Genomic DNA, 7,034 nt, shown 5'->3' on the forward strand with positions numbered 1-7,034 from the left:
TCTTTGAATTTTTTAATATTGATTTTCAATTGATTTTTTCATCACACTCTATCTTTCAGTGTATGTATATTGTCCTGTCTCTTCTGAAGAAAAAAAAAACTACAAAAATGTAACAAAAACGATACTGTTCATTTAAACTTAATAGTAAATAGAATGGCTGCACAAAACAACTAAAACAGGGGGAGAATACATACATACTTATATATGTATATATGATTTGAATGTTGGGAAGCAACAACACAGAACTATTCATGGACTCTTCATCGCTGATCTTTCTCCAGCCCAACCTGCCTGATCCTTGAATGCCGCCCCATAAGTTCACATGACCTGTTATCTGTCAAACTGTCCACTCTGCTATGAGAGGATACAGTGTGGGATCTCACATTAATTTTGATGTATACATACAGTAGTCCCATACCTCACTAACTTCATTTATAGCCTCCTGCCATGTTGATGTAATGATGAGTATGTATGGGTCATATCTATGGATGTCACCCGGGGTGAGCCCGGTGGTTCCATCTTCTGTTTCATGTTCCATCATCTTCTCTCTTGCTGTTCCTCGGTCCATTTTATTGTTTCCTTTGCTCACTTTGTCTCAGTTCAGAAAAAAAAGTTGAGTGCTTGTGAAGCATTAACCCTTTAAATGCCATCCAACACACAATGCACAGGCGATGGCCCTTTAAGACTTATGTGCACTCACTTCAAACCCGCTCCTCCTCACGTGCCACTGGGTTGTCACCACCACACACCAGAGCCCTCTCCATGAGTACTGTGGACAAAGAGATTGTTTCATTTGATATGTTGGCTGTTTGGTCCAGTCATTTTTACAAAGAGAAAAATCACTGTTTGATGTTGAAAAGCAACCACCCACCCCAGCAGTCAGGCTCTTATCTAATGTCCATGTTGATTTTTAGGCCCAAAGCTCACTCAGCTCTGTTAGGTATGAGCCTTATGTGTCATGTCTGCATGTCATATACTGGGCATTCCCTACATTAAGTTCAGTTAGTTGACTGGGATCCCTTAAATGAACAGTTTAGCATTTTGTAAAAGTGTTTATTTGCTTTCTTGCTGAGAATGAGAGGAGAAGATTGATACCACTGTCATCTCGGTATGCTAACTATGCCGCTGCAAATAGCAGTAGGTTATCTTAGCTTAGCATAAAGATTGGCAACAGGGAGAAACTGTTAGCCTGTGTCTCTCAAAGGTAAAAAAGAAAAGGAGACATTACATACCTACAAAATATACTTGGGCAGTGAGCAGTAGATTGTTGCTGCTCAGTCCTTTTTATGATGTTTCCATTAGCACCATCAAACACTACCGATGCTACAGTAGCATGGACACTCATTTTATTACAGTGTATTGAAATTTTTATGTACTGATGGGAGGTACTGACAAAATGTGATATAATAAATTATTCTAGGCGATATTGTCCCTACTGGGTTTCCATCATACCTGCATTTATGTCATATTAAAAAGATTTTTAAAGCCTTAAATATTTTGCAGGCACCCTAAACCAAAGTGTAAACTTGAACTTGAAGTTATGGCTCTGAATACTTGTGGCAGATGATTGCTTGGCTCAATAACTTTCTGGAGTCTTATCATAATAGTCTAGTGGATAATCCCCTCTGGACATCATGTTTTGACACTTTAGTTTTTGTGTGGATTAAACAAATGTGAAAAAGCCTATAAATATAATCAAATTTATAGTATGGACAGTTAGGATGAGAGTACCATATGAACATCTTCCAGCTGCTGCCAACACCATAAAGATCTTCTCATCAAGCTCTTGGCAAGAAAGCTAGTAAGCCCAAAATGTTGACCTACCCTTTAAGAGATACATTATGATGCTGAACCTGTCCAGTGTAAAATAACACACTGCAAGAGAAAACCCCTAAGAAAACAAAGAAAACCACTCATGTGGACAACAGGCACAGCGCTTGTGACATCACATTCCTCTGTCACCTCATGAACCCCACCTCAACATTCCATGTTAACATACATTCCAAACAACTCCATCACATTCCAGACTGAGTGTGAGAGTGCCCTCCTGTATCCCATGTTGCACTAGGTGTGGGTGAACTGCTGACTTCATGTTGCCTTGGAGCGTGACTACAATGCAAACCTGGAACCCCCCTTCCCTCAGTTATCCCCTATTGACTTCCCTGCATTTTTGACTGGTCCCACCAACCAGAGAAAGAGAAGAGCAGACAATATGCAACAGACTGCCATGTGAACACCCGTGCAGGGACAATAACATGCAAACACAGTGAGAGAACATGTCTGTCCTGCTGGTTCTGGTTCAGTATGTGCGCAGGGCTCTCTGGGAACAACACACTTACCTGTACAGAACTCTGTCTTCTTGAATGCTCATCATCATCGTCACCACCCTCACCCGAGCTGTCTGAGCTGGGCAGGTGGTGGCATTGTATTGGTCTGTCTGTTTGGAAGCATGCATTTGGTATCATTAATGTCACTCTTTATGTGTTGGTAAATCATTTAGGCTACTGTCACTCCTGTGTGCTACGATCTCTCCACATTGGCTCTTGTCCTCTCTCGCACACACACAGACACACACTCACATCTTGTTCAAGCTAGCTATTCTCTTTCAGCACCTCTTAACATAGCTCTATCAGCGCTTTTTGCAGTATACAAAAATGCACAGACACACATGGATACATTGACCAAACAACAGGCAGTGGTGTAAATTTGACTGTCCAGTTCCAGCCATCTCTGTCCATCCATCTAGCCACATTACATCATGATGTTGTGAGACAGTTTTGCAGAACGTAAAACACAATGTGAAAAGGAATATATCTAGCAAAATTATGAATTGTACAACTGCACCACTACTGTAAAGATCACCCAAATGTGCACATGTGCATCTTTGATTTACAGGTACTATGTTCCTGCTACACTTTTTATTTTATTTTAGATGTTTCTTTCTTTTAATTCTATTGCTTTTTGTAAAGAGAGGAACAACAAAATGGAAGCGCTTGTATATTATTATGATTATTATTGATTTTCTCCATCAGTGCTCTCACTGATGGAAAAAGACAGTTGCACATTCTCCTGAGCATATTCTGAGGGCTGTGTTTTCTGTCCATTGAACAGCCCCTGAGGTGTGCAGAGGTATGGTGATGCTTACAGTCTATAAGACCAGAGACACCCCCCTGTAAATAGAGTAAAGGAGATACAAATGTACTTTATGATCCAAAGGACTGGATGAACTGGGAACCCAAGGAGGATGGAGAACTGGAGTGTGATGCAGAGCTAGAGACTGCAGAAGTGCACAGCACCCATGCATTGTTTAGGCTGCTCTTTTAGATCTGCAACAGGTGTTTGCTGCCATGTTACGATGGGAAGAAATTAAGATTTTACACTACTCATTATACATACTGTTGTAAATATTGAGTGTAGAATGGTCCCCCTTCTTGCACAATGCAGTGCTGTTCTGCAGACAGAAAATGCAGCCTTAACTGTGCTGAAATGAAAAAGACCAAAAAAACAACAAAAAATATATAAAGACTATTGAATATATTAAAGAGTTACCTGCCTGTTATTTAAGCGAATAAATATCTATATATGAGAAAGAACACACCTGTATACTGTAGACTAAATCTGTATGGAAATCTATGAAATTTATTGGGAATTAAGTCCAACACCTTTTGTCCATATGAAAGAAAAAATATATCAAAGTATTCTACAATAATAACTTTGACAAAGTCTGTGTGGCCCTGTGTTGTTTGTTCATAATGATGGAAGACTCTGCTTATGTTTTAAATGTCTGAGAAAGGGACTCATGGCCTCTGGTTTTGTAAGAGGTGCAGTAAATATTCTCTCCAAAATGCCTCACAAGAAACAAATATTCATGCTATCTGACCACACAAAGTACACATGTAATTGTAATCGCTCAGAGCCTGGAGAAAGTTTGGTATTCATGCAAATGTATTTGCCTATGAAAATGGCACTCATTTAGCTGTTTATTAGGCATCTTCTTTCAATAATAGTTACATATGGTAGTCAGAGTAGATGAGCCATACATCCATTGTGTAGACTGGAATTCCTATTACTTTGTGAACATTATAACCTTCATGGAGGAAGATTTACTGCAGGACTGATGAGCCTGACTTAATTTTACCTTGGTGTTTCTAGAAACTGACAAATGAATGTCATTTATAGTGAAAGTCACTGTCCCTCAGATAACCCTCTGTGGGCAAAAGCAATACACCCACTGTGGTGAAGGTTTAGGGCCAGCACCAGACCGTTTTCACAGCAGACATGAGGACCAATAAAGGCTGCATTCCATTTATATGTATGTGCCACTTTCAGGCTGGTTTGAAAATATGGAGTAACATGCCCACCCATGTTAATTGTACTGTACAATTGCAAGCAAATCTATGTAATTCCTACATGGAGCAACAGTTTCCATTTATAAATACTGTTTTGTTTTAGAGTTACACAGAAAAAAAAGATTTTTGAGATAACATTTTAAAATTGTAAATATTAGTTTTGACATTTAAAAAAAGTCTGCACAGGAAACATTTTGGAGATCAATGCATTAGCCATACATTAGTTTGAAACCAAATTCACATGCATTGTGTGATTCATGAAAATAACCTAGGCCTTCAGTCATTCCCTGTCACTTCTACTGATTTGTATTCTTTGAACACATAGATGTGTCATTTTTGTTATAAGTTACACCTGTGTGTTTTCTGGTGCCTCCTGTAAGCTGGTCCAGCCCTGCATTGGAGAGCTGATTTCCACACACACCGGCAGCTGGGAGGGCCATGCTCCATATATTTGTTTCCCACTATCCTTATAAGGGCGTGACTTTGGTAAGGTGCAGCATCACTTTAAAAAGCATACTGTTCTCTCTTAATTTTGTTTAACTGAGCGGCTGGATAAACCTCAAATGTCTGTTATTATCCAGTGAGATAAGATGAGATGATCTTTAACACTTTCACTCACAGACTCCTTCCAACTGGTGGCGTTTCCACACCTGTGCAAGGAATTGTGCTTACCTTATCCAGCTGTTTAAGCCCCATATTGATTTATGGTTAAAGTATTAGGAGTCCAGGGGCCTGTACAGAGTAGTGAGCTCAGCTTAGCTTCACTGAACCTACCACTGGCTGTCTCTGATAACTGGTAACATGAAATTGGCTTATAATATGCATAAAAAGTTACAGTAATGTCAGACTGTGTTTGGTGCCAAAGCAGGAGGTACCATCTAACTGTCATTTATAATCATGTGAGATATTTATGAGCGTGTGGACTACTTTTCTAATAAAAAACAAGAGAAGGTTTAATTTTAATTTCTAATTATCATCATTCACAGACTCGAGTTATTCATTGTGGGGTTATTCAGTCATAACCTCTATTTGTGAGAAGTAGTTTTAAAACCAGTAACATACAGTAGATACGCCTGCATGAAAATACTGCCTGCACTTATATGTAACTTTGTTGTCAACTCTTTTGTCATGATCAGGTTCCTGGACAGATAACAGTTTTACCAGTGATCTGATTGGTCACTGGTGGGGCTGTTAATAGCCTTGCTGCATTGCCATGAAAAGTGAGCTGACTTCACAGTACCAAAAAACCAGAGTTAACACCAAACATACCTGGTGTTCCTCCTAATCTAAAACACTTGATGCAGGGCTATTTACTTGGACTTGGTATTGTGAGTTTCAGCACCCCCTAAGACCAAACATCAGATTCCATAAAAGCACTTAATGTAAATAAGCTGGAGGTGAACTCTGCAGCCCCTCCACACCTCCTTGTTACAACAGAATGTGCACTGTGTAGATCACTTTGTAAAACATCAACCTCGTTATAAAACTTGACAGAACAGATTCCTGCAGCCAACAATGCATACTACAAGTCTTTACTCCAAAACTGTTTGTGGGCAACAGCTTTTAAAATCAAAACGACCTAATGAGGGTGCAGGTGTGTCTTTAGTGATATAATCCCTTGGAGGTTTTACTGTTAAGTCATTTCTTGCTGCCAAAGTAAAAAAATTGCTCAAGTGTATTAAACTATTAGTGCAACAATAGTATGAACTTCATTTTAAAGTGTTAACTTTTATATTCCAAATATCAATGTGACAGATGTGCAGAGGGCATAGTCAGTGATTCCAAGTGCTGAATTTGGTACAAGACTTGTTCAAAGTAACTCACAGGGATTCCCATTTGATTTTGATTCTCTATTCAGAAGGTGGCGGTAATCCAACTAATGTTACGTGCCTGCCTCAAAAAACAGAGGAAGAAGACAAGGAAATCGCACAAGCGCCGATACGCGCCGCCAATTGATTGTACAACAGTTATTCGGTTTTGCCAAACACAGGATTATTCTCAATTATATGAACGAATATTACACTACTCTATTCCATACTATTTACAAGTAGAGCTGCGTCTACACTGCTTTAAGTCATCGAAGAAGAAGCAGAAGAAGAAATCAAGTATCTTTATTGTCATTATGCATAGCACAACGAAATTTTCTCCGGCAGCTCTTGGCTTAAAAGACACATCATTTTCATAACACAAAAACTGTACAAGTCAAAAGGAGAACCTTTTTTTTTTTATTCCCTCGGCTCTATTATTGTTCCACACTCCAGCCCAGCAGGTGGTGTTAATGCACCTTAAGTCGGCTTGCAAACCGCTAATAAATATAAGAGGAAGAAGACGCGCATCTCTTTAAAAATGACGGAAGCTGTTAATAGGACATAGAGCTGACCAAAGACGATATATTGTAATAGGTATTTCATCTAGTGATGGGAAGTCCGGCTCTTTTCACAGATTCGGCTCTTTTGGCTCGGCTGTCTTAAAAGAGCCGGCTCTTAATTTATTATCACTCTGCACCTTATATTTCAGCCTAATTTAGCCATTATAAATGGTTTTTGTGTTTCTAAGCATTTGTTTACTCTGTGTTTTCATAAAAGCCTTATTTTTATCCAGTTTTCTATTTCAAAAAATAGACAGTCACTACTGTTTAACATTTTAATCATTATCAGTAACACAGCACACCACTTTGTCATCTAC

Source organism: Monopterus albus, unplaced genomic scaffold (genome assembly GCF_001952655.1).
Source record: "Monopterus albus unplaced genomic scaffold, M_albus_1.0 scaffold187.1, whole genome shotgun sequence".
Lineage (NCBI taxonomy): Eukaryota > Metazoa > Chordata > Actinopteri > Synbranchiformes > Synbranchidae > Monopterus > Monopterus albus.